The sequence below is a fragment of the Bufo gargarizans genome, chromosome 5 (genome assembly GCF_014858855.1).
Source record: "Bufo gargarizans isolate SCDJY-AF-19 chromosome 5, ASM1485885v1, whole genome shotgun sequence".
Lineage (NCBI taxonomy): Eukaryota > Metazoa > Chordata > Amphibia > Anura > Bufonidae > Bufo > Bufo gargarizans.
Window position 1 is genome coordinate 276,577,645 of NC_058084.1, and position 21,746 is coordinate 276,599,390.

The 21,746-nt window shown below is 40.6% G+C and overlaps 1 protein-coding gene across 1 annotated transcript in view; it reads left to right on the forward strand.

The window, feature by feature from the left end:
- ADAMTS16 (ADAM metallopeptidase with thrombospondin type 1 motif 16) overlaps positions 1-21,746 on the forward strand; it is a 366,708-nt gene that overhangs the window by 108,983 nt on the left and 235,979 nt on the right. The window lies entirely within an intron of this gene.

The window sequence follows — 21,746 nt, forward strand, 5'->3', positions numbered from 1 at the left end:
TGGTATCGCCGTACTCAGGAGAAGTTGGGGAATGCGTTTTGGGGTGTCATTTTACATATACCCATGCTGGGTGAGAGAAATATCTTGGCAAAAGACAACTTTTCCCATATTTTTATACAAAGTTGGCATTTGACCAAGATATTTTTCTCACCCAGCATGGGTATATGTAAAATGACACCCCAAAACACATTCCCCAACTTCTCCTGAGTACGGCGATACCACATGTGTGACACTTTTTTGCTGCCAAGGTGGGCAAAGGGGCGCATATTCCAAAGTGCACCTTTCGGATTTCACCGGTCATTTCTTACACATTTTGATTGCAAAGTTCTTCTCACACATTTGGGCCCCTTAATTGCCAGGGCAGTATAACTACCCCACAAGTGACCCCATTTTGGAAAGAAGACACCCCAAGGTATTCTGTGAGGGGCATGGTGAGTTCCTAGAATTTTTTATTTTTTGTCGCAAGTTAGTGGAATATGAGACTTTGTAAGAAAAAAATAAAAATAAAAAAATCATCATCATTTTCCGCTAACTTGTGACAAAAAATAAAAAGTTCTATGAACTCACTATGCCCATCAGCGAATACCTTAGGGTGTCTACTTTCCGAAATGGGGTCATTTGTGGGGTTTTTCTACTGTTTGGGCATTGTAGAACCTCAGGAAACATGACAGGTGCTCAGAAAATCAGAGCCGTTTCAAAAAGCGGAAATTCACATTTTTGTACCATAGTTTGTAAATGCTATAACTTTTACCCAAACCATTTTTTTTTTGCCCAAACATTTTTTTTTTATCAAAGACATGTAGAACTATAAATTTAGCGAAAAATTTATATATGGATGTCGTTTTTTTTTGCAAAATTTCACAGCTGAAAGTGAAAAATGTCATTTTTTTGAAAAAAAATCGTTACATTTTGATTAATAACAAAAAAAGTAAAAATGTCAGCAGCAATAAAATACCACCAAATGAAAGCTCCATTAGTGAGAAGAAAAGGAGGTAAAATTCATTTGGGTGGTAAGTTGCATGACCGAGCGATAAACGGTGAAAGTAGTGTAGTGCCGAAGTGTAAAAAGTGGCCTGGTCATGAAGGGGGTTTCACCTAGCGGGGCTGAAGTGGTTAAGAGTGGTAGTCTTTAAGGGGTTGAATAATTGTGTCAATGAAGAAATCACAAAAAAATCATTTAATACTGTATTACAAAAACAATTGATGTCATTTTAGTTGCATTTGGTTCTTTAAAAAGTCCTTTGTATGTTAGAAAGCATATTATAAGTATATCGCACCCCTCTGTATGTCACACCTCTGGATAGCACACCTATACCAGTCCTTAAAATGACTTTTGTGGCCCTATTAGCTTGCATTTGGTGTCCCTAACAGTCTGTCCCTGCTCCACACAGCAACTTCTCCGTACACTGGCAAAAAACAGAATGTACGGAGATCCGGTTTATTTATAGGGTAGGGGGTGTGTCCATGTGCTGAAACGTCTCAATTGGCTGTCCTGTCCCACTTGATGGATGTTTCATGGGTCAAAGTTCTTCACAATGCAAAGAATATGGAGCCGGCAAGGCCATCTCTTTTTTTTTAATTTTTTTATTAAGTCTTTCTTTATTTCAATTTTATAAAAACATATACATTTATACACAAATCACGGAAATTCAACAATAAGAAAATCCTTTTTACAAGTTAATAAATATTATTATACATTTTTCCTATTTTATCCCCCTCTTTTTCTTTCATTCTTCTTTTCCCTTTATCTTACCCCTATTACCCACCCACCACCCCCAGGGAGAGGGAGAGGGACGGGAGAAAAAAAAATGTAAAAATTTCCAAGCCCTAATATAGCCATTTTTTCCACATTTCATAAAAAAATTTTTATATAGCATTCAGTAACCCATTCCACTTTAATCACGTTAACCACTGCTTCTTGCCACTGTCCCACTGTCGGGGGATCTTCTTTTACCCAATTCCCCAATATAAAGAGTCTAGCTTGGAAAAGTACTTTGCCCAGGACCAATCGTGTCTCTTTATTTAACTTCAGATGTTCAGTTGCTCCTAATATACAAACTACTGGATCTTCAGACACTTGGACCTCCAAAAGTACTGATATTATCTCAGCTATTTCTTTCCAATATCTAAACAATCTAGGGCATCTCCAGAAACAGTGTATTAGGTCTGCTTTTTCTCCCCTACATTTTGGACACTTATCTGAGGCTCTCACGCCCATTCTCTTTAACATCCAAGGAGATCGATGCAATCTATGCACTATGAAAAACTGTGATCTCTTATGTGAACCCCTATCCGACACCATGGTATAACTTCTGAGGGCATCTTTCCATGTCTCTTCCATAAAAGATTGTAATTCTTTTTCCCATTTTTTTCCGGCAAGTATTGTAATCCGTTCTTTTTTTTTTTTTACCTCCATCAAAATCCTGTATCTTTTTGCAGTTGTTTTTTTTCCTCTCCATTAGTGAATTTGTATAATCTGTCTGATTGTTCCTTTTTATATTTGTCTACCTGCACCACTGTCCTCAACGCATCCTTGAGCTGAAAGTATTTATAGGAATCCTTTTGAGGGATCCCAAACTCCCTAACCAATGTACTGAAGTCCTTCAGTTTGTCCTCTTTCCCATCCCCTTTCTTTCCCAATCTATATAAGTCCTAATCGTTTGTAATTCCTTTAAATTAAAATTTTTCCAAATAGGTGTATAGTGCAAAAAACCTTTAACCTCTAGTATTTTTTTAAACTTCCACCCATATATACTCCAGTGAATTAAGTATTCTATTTGCTGTATTCTTTTTCCCTAGTGTACCTGATTCCAATATCTCTCCAACCCAGTTTATTTAATGCCTGCCTTTCCACTATTCAAATTACCTTTTATCTGACTATATTGTGTTACTAAATAGTAGAAAAAACAGTTCGGGACAGCTAACCCACCCTCTCTTACTGGGAGCTGAAGAACTTATTTTTTTATCCTAGGGACAGCACCTTTCCAAATGAAATCCCCCATTATGCTATCAAGTAACCTACAAATCTTCTGTGTCAATGGGGCATTTTGTAAAACATAAAGTATTTTTGGGAGGAATACAATTTTTATTAGATTTACCCGACCCTGAATTGACAACGGCAATCTTTTCCAAATGTGTATTTTGGTTCTAAGTTCTTTTATTATAGGGAGTACATTTAGCTTTTCATAATCTTCTATGCTTCCGGAGATTTGTATACCTAAATATTTAAAACTCTCGTGTTTTTCAAGCACGTGTACCCTTACATCTCCCTTTGACTGGACATCTCCTAATATCATCATGTGAGATTTCCCCCAATTAATATTTAAACCAGGAAAAAATAAATGTATCTATTATATCTGTTACTCCCATTAAACTGATCCCCAGAATTGTGCATAAATAATAAAATATCTGCATACATTAATCATTTTTTGTCTCCTCCTGCATATTGAAAGCCTTTAAACTCCCTGTTGTTTCTTATTATACTTGTCAGGGGCTCGATCGCAATAGCAAATAGTAATGGGGAGAGGGGGCATCCCTGCCTAATGCCCCGATGTAGGGCAAGAGGCAGGGACAAGCTCCCGTCCACCATCACCCTAGCCCTCGGGTGGGAATATATCAGCTGGACCCATCTTATAAATCCCTCCCCTATACCAACCCTTTTCAGAACTGCCCACAAATACTCCCATTCGATACAGTCAAATGCCTTTTGAGCGTCTAGTGAAAGTATAGCTTTGTCACCTGTTTCTATTCTGTTAGCCTCAACATTATGGAATAACCTTCTTATATTTGAATATATTGTTCTACCTGCTATAAAACCAGTCTGATCTTCATGGATTATAACTTTGATCACTTTAGAAAGCCTGTCTGCCAGGACCTTTGCCAGAATTTTAACGTCCGTATTTAACAGATATTGGTCTATATGACCCGGGGTCTAATTGTTCTTTACCCTTTTTTGGAATTAGTTATAATTGCCTCTTTCATGGAATCTGGCAAGTCCACTACTTTTTGAGCCTCACATAGTGTTGTTTTTAGTTCTGGTATTAGCACCTGGGAGAATGTTTTATATATTTCAAATGGAAGGCCATTGCACCCTGGTGTTTTTTCGGGTTTCACTTTACCCAAAACCTCATTTATTTAGACCATCAATATTTATTTTTCTAGATATTCCTTTTGGGCCTGAGATATCTCTCTCCAAGCGATCTGGTCTAAATATAGATCCAAATCTTGTTTTGAGTATTGTACCCTAGAGTTATAAAGTTCCTTGAAATATTCCAGAAAAACTTTTTTAATTCCTCAGGGGAAGTAATAATTTTATTCATTTTATCTCTAATCGCCCCTATCCAGGATTTCCCTCTTTGATTTCTTACTATATTTGCTAAAATTTTACCAACCTTTTCTCCCTCTGAGGCTAACCGAATCCCCTGAAAGAGCAGTTCTTTCCTACTTCTATCTAACTGATGTATTTTAAATTTTTCCTGTTCTTCCTCCCATACTTGCCTATTAAATTCGGTGTGGTGCATTCTACATGCTATTCTCGCTTCTTAAAAAAAAAATTCCAGTGCGTTGCCTCTTTCTTTAGTACTTTTCTTCCAGTAGTTCACCCTTTTAAACAGCAGTCCTCTTAAATATGCCTTGGCAGTATCCTAAACAATTAATCTATTAGCGGAATTATTATTCTCCTGAAAAAAGATTAACTCCTCCATTATACTCTCTTTATCTGAAATCAACGATAGCCAGTGCGAATTGAACTTGAACAGTGACAACATATTCTTTCTGCTCAAATCAAATTCCACTACCACTGCACTGTGACCTGATAAAGCCATAGGAAAATACTTTATCTTAACCCTATTTTGGGATATTAGATTTTTATTTCCCAGGGCCATGTCTATTCTTGACCAGGTTTGATGCGATTTGGAGTATCAGGAGTACATGGTTTCTTCCGGGTTCTGAAAATGCCAAACATCAATCCAATTAAATTCCTGGGCTAATTTAAACAAATCTAGATTTTGTGTTCGTCCCCCTCTGCTAGACGTTCTATCCTTGAGTGGATACATTACCGCATTGTAATCTCCTATCGCTATCATTATACACTCTTGTCTATACAACATAAATCTATGCAATTCATACAAGACATCTGGCTTATATGGTGGTGGAATATATATATTTGCAATTACCATTTTAACCCCTTCTTTATTGCATTGTAAGAAGAGGTATCTGCCACAGTCGTCGGCCTCTCATGTAACACACTCATATTTGATCTTATTATGTATCAAAATTGAGACCCCTCTAGAATAGGTAGTATATACCGAATGCGAATGGTACCCTTCCACTATCCATCTCTTCTCTAACCACTTTAGAGATTCCTTATCTAAGTGTGTCTCTTGGAGGCAGACGATGGCCGGCAAGAACCTCCTCATCCACTCAAGGATAGCATGTATCTTTACTCCCTCTCGTAGACCTCTCACGTTCAACGAAAGAATCCTAACCATCTATTAGAGAGGGAACAAAAACAAAACAAAAAATAAATGAAAATAAAGGGGGGCCATCTCTAATGCCAGTTTTAACTTCTATTCTTCAACTGCCAGTAGCCATATCTACAGTTAGAAGCTGTGACAATTACAATGAGAAAACTGCAGCAGAAAGAACACACCCACTAAGCTGCAAGCTTGAAATAAATCTAGCAGAACAATTGGATTGTTGTGAGATGCAGGTCTAGTTTTGTTAGAAAGAGATTCTCATGTACTATATGATGTCTGATTTAGATTTTTACATTGATCTTGCGTTAACCCCTTTAACTAAGAACTTTCTTTCAGTGCTTGCACTTCCACACTAACTGCAAGTGAATCTCTCCTAAAAATCCAAAATGGTTTATGTCAATACTTGAAAGCTAAAGTTTCTGGAATAATTAGTCTATTAATCTTTTATTGGGACTCCTTTTTCCCAGTGTCAGATGAATTCCAGTAAGGAAATTGTTTTATGAAAGCAAGATGGCTTATTAGCGCATATGGACAGGAATCTTTTAATGTAACAGAGCAAAGAGTGCCATTGAAGAATGACCCTCTCTCTGGATGATCCAGCCTGTTCATTCATATTAATGGGCAGCATTCTTGAGAATGCATGGCCCTTGCACTTTGATTGCAGTTACCGTATTTATTTGAAGCCCAACAATCAGCTAATTGCATGGCTGATTTCTGTCTTAAAGAGGGATGTTGTGCAAGAGGTTTTCTAGGACTAAAACATTGATAGCCTATCCTTACCATAGTCCAGCAATATTTATTAGGTGGGGTCCTATCAGTAGAAATAATTCATTATTTGCACAGAACTATACATGTGTGTAGCTGTGCCTGATACTGCAGCTCATTACCATTCACTATAATGGAGCTGAGGTGTAGGATGCCCACCCATTGCTAGAATGAAGAGAGAGGAGCTCACATAGCATGCTCTCTCTTCTGGCTCAATGAGAAAACTGAGATGGGCTGAAAGACTTACTATTGAGCCCATCTCCTACAGTAAGGAGAAAAAGAGCATAATATCAGAGTTCTTCTCTCTCCTCCTTCTAATGACTGCTACCTTCTAACTTTTGAAATGTCCAAGGATGAGCATCAGCAAATTTCTTTTAACTAAGCCACATCTCTAAATCCACCTAATGCCTATCTATACACACCCAATCCTGGCTAGCCCTTTTAGTGCCCCCACATGGTCATTATTCCCCCTTAGTGGGTCTACACAGTAATTCCCATTTTGTGTCCACACACAGTATTTGTGTCCCATAGTGCCCCCACACAATAATTATGCCTCTAAAGTGCAAACACACAGTAGTTAGGCCCCCTTTCAATAATGTTGCCCCTTAGTGCCACCCTTACAGTAATGCTGCCTCCTTAGTGCCTTTCACACAGTAGTGCTGCTCCCTTACAGTAGTGCTACATCCTTAGTATCCCCTTTATTACTGCTGTCCCCTTACATTAGTGCAGTCCCCTTAGTGCCCCATAAAGTAGTGCTGCCTCCATACTGTTAATAATATTTTTTAAAAATAATACTCATCTAGCACCGTTCCCCCAATAAATGGAGCACATCCCACTCTCCAGCAGCAGGACTGATGGAGTGACATCATTGTGCCTGCTGAGCTCCTCTGACACAGCCCAGCTGGTGTGATGTGTCGCCAGATCATGTCTGCTGCTGAGTGCAGGTCAGTGATTGGTGAAGCAGGGAGGAGACAGCTCCCTGCTTCACCATTGTATTGAACTGTATCTGTGCTCTCAGGACATAGATGCAGTTGAAATTCGGTACATATCTCAGCTGTCTCGTAACCGCAGGAGAGCTGATAAAATTGGGATTGTCCTGTTGAAGCCTGCACAGTTTTCATTTGTGAGATTGGTGCGGGTCTCAGCACTTAGACCTCAACTTATCAGAATATTTGATACAGTATGTTGCCATGGTGTATCAAAGATAGTTATTAATGTTACAACTTTTTTTATTTCCTGATAAGACTTTTGCTGCATTAAGGGTTGAATAATCAAAGTAACGAAGTCATCTTAAAGGGAACCTGTCACCTCTACTATGCTACTCTCACTGAGCGTTTCTAAATGTTCATTGTGTTACCCTAAACATATAAATTACACTTTTAATTTCATTTGCAGACAAATTCAATAAGTATTATGCATATTTGTACTTCTTGCCTTTTATGCAAATTAATATAAGAGTCATGTCTTACTTGCGTGACCAGAGAAGAGTCATATTTTCAAGCTCTGACTCATCTCAGGTTAATTTGCATATGTAGCAAATCGTTTTTTTTTACACAATAAAAGCACACAGAGCTATGGGGACTGGGTATTGCGGATGTGCTAGTGGCCATCTAGCAACCCATGTCCTCAGCTCTATACCCAAAATCCAGGTGACAGGTTCCCTCTAAGGGCTCATGCATGGGCCTATTCACTTGAATCCACAAGATAGGGAGTGGAAGCAGTGAGTGGAAGCCCACAGAAGCACAATGGATTGCTTTTGTGGGATTTTTATCCATGCTTCCGCTCCGTAAAAAAAAATAGAACATTTTAATTTTTTGCGGTGTGTACTGAATCTTGCGGATCACCGAGCCATTCAAGTAAATGGGTCCACATCCGCAAACGCCAGGCACACGGCTGGTGACCGTGCATTGTGGGCCACTCTTTGCTGTCCACAGCATGGGCACGGGATTTGTGTGCATGAGCCCTAAAGGTTATTGTAATACAAGTTTCCCTGGAGGGTTTCAGTTCTAGTTCAGGATATTAAAATCAATTTATCCTCTGTGGCTGTGCACACACTGTGTCATGGTAATTCTCAAGAGAAAAGAACCTCCGTTGTTTTCTATGTACTGTAAACTGATAAACAATAGGCCCCTGACACATTATATCTGCTTAACGTTCATTCATCATTGCTTGTACAAAGCACTGTACCTAAATTATTAATCACATTCATCCAGTATGTGTAACATTTGTATTGAATCCCCATGTTTGCTGTCCCCAGTATGCACACAATAGTCCTGACAAAACCAGCACAATTGTTCTTCCCTGTAACTATAGAGATGACAAAACATGCTTGTACAAGTTTCTTTTTGCTTTACACACAGAAAGGTTCCCAGTGATCTGACATGCATTAGAAACCTTCCAGACCTTATATTGGTTACCCAGCTGTCCGTGCTTTTGTCACTTCCAAGCTTTCTTGGATTTCATTGCTGGACATTTTTCTATTTATTAGGAAATCCTGTACATCTGAAGGTTCAGTCACTGACAGATATATATTGAATAGACTGCCAATGGTAATAAACTGCTCATATTCTACAGTGGCTAAAATACCTATCTATTCCATATTTATCTGTCTATTCCATATTTATCGGTCTATTCCATATTTATCTATTCAATCTAGCTATCTATCTAGCAATCTATATGGCAATCAGCTATCTATCGTTTGTTTTTATACTCAGTATATCTTACATCTGTCTGCCTATTGGCACAACAAATGCATAATAAAAGTTTCTCTAGAATTGTTGTTACATGGGGAAGGCAAGTAGTTACTAAAGCAAACATGTCAGAGGCAACAGCAGGCTGTTCCGACGGGTGAACAGCCTGTCGGATCTGTCCTGCCGATAGTTCACGTGTGCTCCCAGACTGCCGCTCCATCCCTATTGACTAAAATAGGGGCGGTGCAGAGTTCCTGTGGCAGCACGGCAGCACACTGTGAAAGGCAGCCAGACTAAAAGTACGACATGCAGTACTATTAGTCCGGCTGCCTATCGCCGTGCGCTGCCATGCAATGAAGACGGAGCGGCAATGGGGACGGAACGGCAATGGGGACGGATAAGCAATGGCGACGGAGCGGCAGTCCGGGGGCACACGTGAACTAGCGGCAGGACGGATCCGACAGGCTGTTCACCCGCCGGAACAGCCTGCCGGAGTTCCCTGCCACTAATGTGAAAGTACCATAACCCCTTCAGTACCGAGCCACTTTTCACCTTAAATCCCAGGCCAATCTTTGCAAATTTGACATGGGTCACTTTATGTGGTAATAACTTTGCAAAACTTTTTACTTATCTAAGCCATTCTGAGACTGTTTTCTCATGACACATTGTACTTCATGACAGTGGTAAATTTGAGTTGATATAGTTTATCTTTATTTATAAAATAATCCAAAATGTACCACAAATTTCTGAAAATTCCCAATTTTTGAAATTTGAATGTTTCTACTTTTAAAATAGATAGTAATTCCTCATAAAATAGTTATCAATCAACATTCCCCATATGTCTGCTTTATGTTGTCATCATTTTGTAAATGTCATTTTATTTTTTAGGATGTTAGAAGGCTTAGAAATTTAGAAGGCATTTTTCAAATTTTCAATGAAATTTTTAAAACCATTTTTTTTAAGCACCAATTCAGTTATAAAGTGATTTTAAGAAACTATACCTCTCAAATTATTCAAAACTGATGTTACAAACTTTTTTAACCCTTGAGGTGTTCCACAAGAATTAAAGGAAAATGGAGGTGAAATTTTAAAATTTCACTTTTTTGGTAGATCTTTTGGTGAATCAATTTTTTCTTGCAACACAGCAAAGGTTAATCACAAAATAAACCTCAGTATATATTACTCTGATTCTGCAGTTTTCAGAAATACCCCATATGTGGTGGTAAACTGCCCTATGGGCACATGGCAGTGGTCAGAAGGAAAGGAGCGCCATTTGGATTTTGGAGGCAGATTTTGCTAGAATGTTTTTTAGGCACCATTTTGTATTTGAAGAGACCCTTACGTACCCATACAGTGGAAACCCTTTAAAAGGTGACCCCATTTTGGAAACTACACACCTTTAAAGAATACAGGGAGTGCAGAATTATTAGGCAAGTTGTATTTTTGAGGATTAATTTTATTATTGAACAACAACCATGTTCTCAATGAACCCAAAAAATTCATTAATATCAAAGCTGAATATTTTTGGAAGTAGTTTTTAGTTTGTTTTTAGTTTTAGCTATTTTAGGGGGATATCTGTGTGTGCAGGTGACTATTACTGTGCATAATTATTAGGCAACTTAACAATAAACAAATATATACCCATTTCAATTATTTATTTTTACCAGTGAAACCAATATAACATCTCAACATTCACAAATATACATTTCTGACATTCAAAAACAAAACAAAAACAAATCAGTGACCAATATAGCCACCTTTCTTTGCAAGGACACTCAAAAGCCTGCCATCCATGGATTCTGTCAGTGTTTTGATCTGTTCACCATCAACATTGCGTGCAGCAGCAACCACAGCCTCCCAGACACTGTTCAGAGAGGTGTACTGTTTTCCCTCCTTGTAAATCTCACATTTGATGATGGACCACAGGTTCTCAATGGGGTTCAGATCAGGTGAACAAGGAGGCCATGTCATTAGATTTTCTTCTTTTATACCCTTTCTTGCCAGCCACGCTGTGGAGTACTTGGACGCGTGTGATGGAGCATTGTCCTGCATGAAAATAATGTTTTTCTTGAAGGATGCAGACTTCTTCCTGTACCACTGCTTGAAGAAGGTGTCTTCCAGAAACTGGCAGTAGGACTGGGAGTTGAGCTTGACTCCATCCTCAACCCGAAAAGGCCCCACAAGCTCATCTTTGATGATACCAGCCCAAACCAGTACTCCACCTCCACCTTGCTGGCGTCTGAGTCGGACTGGAGCTCTCTGCCCTTTACCAATCCAGCCACGGGCCCATCCATCTGGCCCATCATGACTCACTCATTTCATCAGTCCATAAAACCTTCGAAAAATCAGTCTTGAGATATTTCTTGGCCCAGTCTTGACGTTTCAGCTTGTGTGTCTTGTTCAGTAGTGGTCGTCTTTCAGCCTTTCTTACCTTGGCCATGTCTCTGAGTATTGCACACATTGTGCTTTTGGGCACTCCAGTAATGTTGCAGCTCTGAAATATGGCCAAACTGGTGGCAAGTGGCATCTTGGCAGCTGCACGCTTGACTTTTCTCAGTTCATGGGCAGTTATTTTGCGCCTTGGTTTTTCCACACGCTTCTTGTGACCCTGTTGACTATTTTGAATGAAACGCTTGATTGTTCGATGATCACGCTTCAGAAGCTTTGCAATTTTAAGAGTGCTGCATCCCTCTGCAAGATATCTCACTATTTTTGACTTTTCTGAGCCTGTCAAGTCCTTCTTTTGACCCATTTTGCCAAAGGAAAGGAAGTTGCCTAATGATTATGCACACCTGATATAGGGTGTTGATGTCATTAGACCACACCCCTTCTCATTACAGAGATGCACATCACCTAATATGCTTAATTGGTAGTAGGCTTTCGAGCCTATACAGCTTGGAGTAAGACAACATGCATAAAGAGGATGATGTGGTCAAAATACTCATTTTCCTAATAATTCTGCACTCCCTGTATATTAAGGGGGTACTGAGCACTTTGACCACCTACCGTATTTTTCGCCCTATAAGACGCACCTAGGTTTTTGGGGAGGAAAATAAGAAAAACATTTTTTTTAACCAAAAGGTGTGCTTTTGGTGGGTTTGGAACTAATGGTGGTCCGTGATTGGCACTATTACTGGGGATCTGTGGATGACGGACACTGTTATGGGGGATCTGTGGATGACGGACACTGTTATGGGGGATCTGTGGATGACGGACACTGTTATGGGGAGGATTTGTGGATGATGGACACTGTTATGGGGGGATCTGTGGATGACGGACACTCTTATGGGGGGGATCTGTGGATGACGGACACTGTTATGGGGGGGATCTGTGGATGACTGACACTGTTACGGGGGGATCTGTGGCTGGCACTGTTACAGGGGGGATCTGTGGCTGGCACTGTTACAGGGGGGATCTGTGGCTGGCACTGTTACAGGGGGATCTGAGGCTGGCACTGTTACAAGGGGGATCTGTGGATGGCACTGTTATATATGTGCCATCCACAGACGCCCCAGCCCATAACAGTGCCATCCACAGACCCCCCCAGCCTATAACAGTGCCATCCACAGACCCCCCAGCCCATAACTGTGCCATCCACAGACCCCCCAGCCCATAACTGTGCCATCCACAGTTGTCCCCCATAAAAATGTCATCCACAGATCCCCCCCCCACCCCGCCGCTCCAGTATACAAATATAATGTCTTATTCAATTAAAAGTTATTACACATGCCCCCCAACTCCTAATAGTACCGTACATCCTAACCGCTTCAGTACAACCCAGGCAGGCAGGCCGGGCTGGCGGCACATCATTCACTGACATCACCTGCCTGCACCGCCTGCTTCATTCATAAAGTAGGTGAAGTGGTTAGGATGTAAGGTACTATTAGGAGTGAGGGGGCATGTTTAATATATAAAATGTCTTATTCAATTATTAGTTTAGTATAACGGAGCGACGGGGCTATAGTACACTGACTGCACCGCCCCGCCGCTATTGCCTGCCCCCAGCTCATCCTCCCAGTCCCTCCCCCCGCTCTTGCATACATCGCAGCCAGTGATGTAAAACTGCCAGCGTTCGCCCCATAAGACGCAGGGGAATTTTCCCCCCATTTTGGGGGGAGAAAAAGTGCGTCTTATGGGGCGAAAAATACGGTAAGTGTTTTACAGAATTTGAAAACATGTGAAAATTTTTCTTTAAAAAAATGTTTAGCCCAAAATTTTTCATTTTCACAAGGGGTAACAGGAGCACCCCATAATTTGTTACCTATTTTCTCCTGAATACAGCAACACCCCATATGTGGTGGTAAACTGCTGTGGGGGTTCATGGCAGGACTCTTGTGTGGGGGCTAATTTTTTGATGAGGTGATGTTTCACATCATTCACTTGAGGGAGCATATAATGTGATATTTTAAAGAGCAGGTTGTTTTGGACGTGGCAGTACCCAATATGTCTATCATTTTTATTTTTGTTAAGTTTAACACAGTGAAAGCCTTTTTGAACAGAATAAAATCTTGTTTTTGTGTTGCCATTTTCTGAGAGCCATAGTTTTTTTATTTTTTGACCGATTGTCTTAGATAGGGTCTCATTTTTTTTTCGTGATGAGATAACAGTTTGATTGGTACCACTTTGCGGTACATAAAACTTTTTGATCGCTTGGTATTACACTTTCTGTGAGGCAAGGTGAAAAAAAATGGCTGTTTTGGACACTTTTTTTTTTTTTTTACGGCGTTCACCTGACGGGGTGGATCATGTGATCTTTTTATAGAGCCGGTCGATATGGATATGGCGATACCTAATATGTCTACTTTTCTCTTTTTCCCTTGGTTTTTTAACTTGATTTTGGGAAAAGTGCAAACTTTTAGACTTTACATTTTTTTACTTTAGATTTTTTTTTTAACTTTTTTTTTATTACTTTTTTTATTCAATTTTTGGGGGTCTGATCCCCTTTACAATGCATTACAATACTTCTGTATTGTAATGTATTGGCTGTAAGTGTTTTACACATTGCAATACACTTACAGCTTCCTGCCTGGATCTCACAGGCTGATACGGATGGCAGCCATGATGTCTAAGGACCGCACCTGGCAGGATACCGCATGTACCGCGATCAGCGCTGACCACCGCAATGCAAGGGTTAATGTGCCGGCATCTGTGTTTTCACCAATGCCGCACATTTAGCAGGGTATTAGCTGTGTGGCGCTGGGATTTGTGACCCTGTTTTATCTGATTGGTGGGGTTTTAACTCGTGACACTCCCTCTGATTAGCTGTTTAAAGTGACATCAAGTTAATCGGTCAAGTGTCCTAGGTGCAGCTCAGTCCCAGTCAAGTGAATAGGACTGAGCTGCAATACCAAGCACAGCCTCTCCCCCACTGATCAAATGGCCTACAGGGCTATATTTAAAGCTTCATATCATTGTTTAATTAAGCTATGATTAAGGATTGTCTGAAACATCTAAGCCTTTTATGCATGAGAGGATTTATTATCGTGTGAAGGGAGCTGGGATCTGTACTTTATGGTTTGGAGTTTATGCTACTCTGGGTTTCTGGGCAATACATATATGTTGTCACGGGGTACTCTTTCTCTTTACAGAGAATGCCTAGTATTTGTAGTACATGTGTTATTGTATTGTAGGCCAGGCAACGAACCTCTGGGTTTCTGGTAAAAATATTCAAATTAGCTTACCCAAGCCTTTCTGATGTCCTTTTTCTACTGCGGAGACCAGTGCGTTCTCTGTCTCTCTCTGTCTCTCTGTCTTTCTCTCTCTTTGATCCTAGAGTCCTTCCAGAAACCAAAAATAAGTCCTAGGAGACCAGAAATTGTTATATACCAACTTTCAGGGCAACTGGAGAATATTTGATTCAGGTAGATTTGATTTGTACCCGAATTGAACTTTTTCAAAATTAATTGAAATCAGCTTCTCTCTAATATTGATGATTGCAGCGAAAACTTGCATAAAGCTGACCCGATATTTGACAAAGACAGCAATGTATTCTGTGACCAGCCATCTCCACAGCTTTTGACATTGAGTAAGCAGCTTGAAAAAGCTCTGACTAAAGAGCTATAAGTTTGGTGGGAATCTAAAACCTTGAAATCATATCTTGCCAAATGATTAACCATGGCCTTAGATTGAAAAAACCTACAACAAGTGTAATAGTATATTATCATCAGAATGTTCCTTTAAACTCATGGGGAATTTATCGCGATGTGAATATTTAAAGTCAGTTTTGCTTGAGTCTGTGTTGGCGTACTTCATGCCACATTTATCAAAAATATTGCATGTTGCTTAATAAATTTGTCTTATTCTTAAATCTAACACTTTTGTCTAAAAAAGCTACTCCAGGTTTCCTACTACAACCTCCTACTTGAGTGACATTGCGACTTTTCAAAAGTCTCAGTGATACATTTGGAGGGAAACTCATTAACATAGCTAGCTACACCCAAATTTCAAAATTGGAGTGACTGGTGTAAAAATGCAAAACATCCCAACATTTTTGAGCAATTTAGTCCAAAAAGTTGTAAAAGTCCTATTTAATGTTTTTTTTTTGTTTGTTTTTTTCGAAGCCAGCAAGAGTATGCTTTGAGTCATTGTCCTGCTGGAATAATGTCATCCTTTTCATACTCATAGTACCCAAGTGTAAAAAATAACTCATCTTGTAGGATACTCGCATATTGCTCAGCATTAAGACCACCATCGATGATTCTTGTCAAGTATCTAACATTTTTGGCTGTGAAACAACCCCATATCACCAGGCTTTCTCCACCGAACTTCGTTCAATTTTCCAGTCTGTTAGCCCTCTTTTCCCTTGTTTCTTCTAGACCTATTTGCACCCATCAGAGCCTAGTTATTGCCTTTTATCTCATTGCTCCAAATCACCCGTTTCCAATCTACTGCTGTCCACTGTTTGTACTTTTTTGCAAACTCAAGCCGACGCTTCTTATGACGATGTTTAAGTCGAGGCTTATTCATCTGTTTTTGGGCCACACAGACTTGTGTAATAGGCGTTGCATGGTCTTTGCATGGATGTCTGCGATCTCACTATTGCGATGCATACGAGCCACCTCCACTGCCATGTTTGTCGCACATATAAGCAATAGTAATAATAGTTCCAGCGAAAGGGTCCTCATTAGTGTTGGTCGAGCACCAAAGTGCTCTGGTGCTCGAGTAGCACCTCAGGATGCTCTGTTGTTCTACCGAGCACAATGGAAGTCAATGGGAGAACCCGAGCATTAAACCAGGCAGCCCCTGCTCTGAAAAGGGGAGGGTGTCTGGTTCACATGAAAAGGTCAGAAATTTATGGAAACACCACTGAAATGGTTCAGGAACAGCATGGGGAGGATGTCTGGATGCATCTTGGACTCCCAAGTCGCTGCTGGGAACGATGTTGTCTGAGTAGTACGCAACTTTTACAGACTGACAATAATACGCACAAAACCGCTAAAATTTATTTTAGAGGAAAAATTGTTAGGAAACATTCTTTCCTGTATATTTACTTGTATATAAAGTGCAAGTGCTGCCAAAAATTGCAAGGAAGAGGCACTCTGGTACAACCTGTAGATCACATAAAGGAGGGCCTCATTCATATTGTGGTACAAATGTTCAGGTAGTGGGACTCCTACACTCATAAAGCCTATGCACTAATTGAAAAGGCTGCCAAAAATTACCAGGAACTGGCACCCTATTACACCATTTATTACACTTAAAGGAGTGCATCATACACACCCCTGAAAAATTATGATTGATGGCCTGCTGGTGACCCTCAAAAACTATTGGAGCAAGGGCCTGTTAATCTGACCATCTAAAATATTAGGCGCGAAGGCCTGCTGCTGAGCTGACCCTCTAAAACATTAGGGGCGAGTGCCTGCTGTTGATCTGTGCATCGAAAAAAATATGGGTGAGTGCCTTCTGCTAAGCTGACCATTGAAAATATTATGGGCGAGCGCGTGCTGCTTAGCTAACCATTGAAAAAATTATGGGTGAGGGCCTGCTGGTGAGCAGACACACTAGTCTAAAACATTATATGCGAGGGCCTGCAGGTGAGCTGACACTCTACAACATTAGGAGCGAGGGCAGACTAATAAACAGGTTGATATGATCGAAGAGGAGGAGGACAAGGAAAGGAAGATTGAACCATATACCCTTTTTTGTGGTGGAAGGGGTGTATTCAGTACATTTAAAAAAAAATAACTTTTAAAGTGCCTTTATGTTCAGCTGCTTTCCTCTGGTGGAGAAAAGAATGGGCTATTCAGGCCTTTTTTATAAGAGTCAACCTGTCAGCATTTTCAGTTGACAGGCAGATGCGCTTATCAGTTATTATGCCCCCAGCATCACTAAATACCCGCTCTGACAAAACGCTGGTAGCAGGGCAGGCCAGCACCTCTAAAGCATAGAGTGCCAGTTCGTGCCACGTGTCCAGCTTGGACATCCAGTAGTTGTAAGGCACAGAGGGATCATTTAGGACGCTGACACGGTCTGCTACGTACTTCACCATCTTCCAAAATGTTTCCCTCCTTGTGACACTAGGCCACGCATCAGGGTGAGGGTGCTGGGAAGGTATCATTAAACTGTCCCAGGCTTTGGAGAGTGTTGCCCTGCCTCTGTTGGAACTGCTTTGTGTTCCCCTCATCTACCCTCCTCGGTTGACCAAGGAACTACGTATTCTGCAGCCAGCGTTGTCAGCTGGAAATGTTGGACTTTCTGGTATTGCACCATTTTGCTCATCCTCTCCACCTCAGGAATGAGAGATGAGAAGTTCTCTTTGTAGCGGGGGTTGAGAACGGTGAACAACCAGTAATCGGCGTTGTCCAAACCGCATGGGTCACGGGAAAAGCAGCCTAACATACACTCAGCCATGTATGCCCGAGTCCCAACAGGCAAGACTTCGCTGTCATCATCAGGAGGATGACTTTCAAACTCCTCATCCTCTTTCTCCTCTTCTGCCCATCCACGCTGAACAGATGGAATAAAACTTCCATGTGTACTACCCTCTGTAGCGGAGGCAACCGTCTCCTGCTCCTCCTCCTCATCCAAGTTTTGCTGAGAAGATGAACTGAGGGTGGTCTGATTATCACCCTGTGTAATGTCTTCCCCCATTTACACCTCTTCCACATGCAAAGCGACGTCCTTAATTGCGAACAACGAGCATTTGAGTAGACACAGAAGTGGGATGGTGACGCAGATAATAGCGTTATCGCCACTCACCTGTGTTGATTCGTACAAGTTTCTTAAAACCTCACAAATGTCAGACATCCATGCCCACTCCTTGCTTGTGAATAGTGATGAGCGGGAGGTGCCATATTTGATTTCGCGAATATTCAATTGAATCTTCGTGTTATATTCGTCAAAATCGAATATTCGTAATTATTCCAATTATCGCGATTAATATGCGATTTAATTAATCGCGTATTGCGATTTATTTATTTATTTTATTTTTTTCCCTTAGGCAACGTTCCTATGACTAATTGACTATGGCTAGGCTAATGTGTGTATTTTATGAATATTCTTAATATTGCTCTAACTTCGTCTTTTAGAATATTCGTAATAGTCTAAAAGACAAAGTTAGAGCAATATTACGAATTTTCGTAAAATACACATATAGATTATAATTTAGCTAATATAGTGCTATAATCCTTTTTTTTCTCAAATTTTTGTTGTCTCTTATGAACTTAAGTTTTGTAAAATATGTACACTATTAAAAAAATTACTATATTAGTATATTAGCTAAATTGCAATCTATATGTGTATTTTACGAATATTCTCAATATTGCTCTAATTTCGTCTTTTAGAATATTCGTTTTATTGCTCTAACTTCGTCTTTTTAGAATATTACGAATATTCTAAAAGACGAAGTTAGAGCATTAAGAATATACATAAAAAGTTGAAATCGCAATTCGATTATTATAACTTGAATTAATCGAATTGCGATTTCAACTTAACACTGCTATATTTCATATTCGTTAATTTTAGCCTAATATGGAATATAGCAGTGTTAAGTTGAAATCGCAATTCGATTAATTCAAGTTATAATAATTGAATTGTGATTTCAACTTTTTACGTATATTCTTAATATTGCTCTAACTTCGTCTTTTAGAATATTCGTAATATTCTAAAAGACCAAGTTAGAGCAATATTACGAAATTTCGTAAAATACACATATAGAATATTTTACGAAATTTTGTAATATTGCTCTAACTTCGTCTTTTAGAATATTACGAATATTCTAAAAGACGTTAGAGCAATATTAAGAATATACGTAAAAGTTGAAATCGCAATTCAATTATTATAACTTGACTTAATCGAATTGCGATTTCAACTTAACAAACACTGCTATATTCCATATTCGTTAATTCTAGCCTAAAATGGAATATAGCAGTGCTAAGTTGAAATTGCAATTCGATTATTAAAACTTGAATTAATCGGATTGCGATTACAACTTAGCACTGCTATATTACATATTAGGCTAGAATGAACGAATATGGAATATAGCAGTGTTAAGTTGAAATCGCAATTCGATTATTATAACTTGAATTAATCGAATTGTGATTTCAACGTAATTCTCAAATCCGACAGTACATTCTAGTATATGGAGACGTTCCCATGGTGATGGGGACGCTCCATGAGCACGGAAGTCGGTAGAAGCGGCAACGGGCACTGACTGGAGCAGCCAGCAAGCCAGGAATCCAAAGGACAGGTAAGAACAACTTTAGGGAAGTGGGAAAGTAAAAAATATAACAATAAAAAAAATTAAGAATATTCTATTTCGCGACTATATAGAACGATATTCTAAATATTTGCGAAATCTCGAAATTGCGATATTCGAGAAAAAAATTTGCAATTCGAATATTCGCGCTGAACACTACTTGTGAACAGCGGAAGCTGACGGGAAAGGCGACGACCATGTTGCAGCTGGTATTCCACTACTGCCCTCTGCTGCTCACAATGCCTGGCCAACATGTGGAACGTTGAGTTCCAGCGCGTGCTCACTCCGCTCAACAGTCGTGATTTGGCAATTGTAAGCACTGCAGTAGCTTTGACAGACCAGAGGAAGCTGTCGATGACTTGCAAAAATGGGCACACATGCGGCGCACCTTCACCAGTAGCTCAGGAAAATTGAGGTAGGTTTTGAGAAACCGCTGAACTACTAAGTTGAAGTCGTGGGCTAGGCATAGGATGTGTGTGAGCATGCCGAGCTCCTAAACCACCACCAAGTTACGACCATTATCGGACACCACCATGCCTGGTTCTAGGTTGAGTGGCAAGAGCCACAGCTCAGTCTGGTTTCTTATCCCCTGCCACAGCTCTGTGGCGGTGTGCTGTTTGTCAACTAAGCAGATCAGCTTAAGCACGGCCTGTTGCCACTTCCCCACTGCAGTGCTACACTGCTTCCAGCTACCGACTGATGGCTCACTGGTGCTGCGAGGATAATTCTGAAGTGGAAGTGGAGGAGAAGAATTGGGGGTTGGATCCACTAACGTAGGTGGTGGTGTAAACCCTAATGGAATTAGGGCCCGCAATCCTTGGTGTCGGTAACACCTGTGCCATCCCATGGTACGACTTGCTCCCGGCCTCCACAACATTCACCTAGTGTTCTGTCAGGGAAATCTAGCATCCCTAGCCGAAAGCACTTGTCCATGTGTCAGTGGTTAAGTGGACCTTCCCAGTAACTGCGTTGGTCAGGGCACCGGTGATATTACGGGACACATGGCATGGCATACCATGAAAAATAGTGGCGGCTGGGGAGTGCGTAATTATTGATGGCCGCCAACATCAGGCTGCGGAAGGCCTCAGTGTCCACAAGCCTAAATGGCAACATTTACAGGATCCCTCCCCCTCTGTACTGCTGTCCTCGCTCGGCTTGCGACCTTCCCAGGTTGGGTCAGTGACTTCATTGTCCACCACTTCCTCTTCCACTTCCTTACTCTGCTTACCCTCCTGACTTGTTGACCTAACAACAACCTCAGTTATTGACAACTGTGTCTCATCCTTATCATCATCCTCTTGAGACACTAATTGCGGTTCCACACTGTCATCTTCTTGTGACTGTGGATGCTCAAGAGTTTGGGAATCAGGGCACAACATCTCATGTCCCTCTTCAAGCAGGCTTGACGAGAGGCCCAAATGAAGGAATGGCGCTGAAAAGCGCTCGGAATATCCAAGTGTAGGATCACTTGTTTGGCAAGACTCTCCATGGTGGGAGGAAGGAGGATCAGGATGAGGATTTTGTTGACCAGACTCTTGGCTACTGAGACTGGACTTTGTGGAAGTCAGGGTGGTGCTTAACTGACTGGAAGCATCATCTGCTGCAATCCAACTAACCACTGGTCGCACTTGTCTGACTTCAAGAGCGTTGTCCTGCGCCGCCCTGCAAACTGGAACATGAAGCTAGGTATCGTGGATGATTGTTTTTTTTTATCCTCTGGCAGCAGGCACAGTTTCAACGTGCCCAGGGCCACGGCCTCTGCGTGCACCATCAGCATCATGGCCACTTCCCTGTCCCTTACTGCTAGCCTTCTTCATATTAAATGTTTTATATGCTTGAAAGTATGTCACATGTACAGTATCGTAGAATTTGTAAGTGTATACGCAAAAAAATAAAAAAAGGTATTTGGAATGTGGAAGCGTCACACAGGAGATATACCGCAGATTATGTCACTAATGACAGCAGCGGCTAATAAAAAATTACAGGGAATGTCATAAGTATATAGCATGTGGAAATGTTACACAGGAGAAATACAGCAGATAATTTTGCTGATGTCAGCAGCGGCTAATAAAAAATTACAAGGAGTGTCTCAGGTAGTTGGAATGTGGAAACGTCACA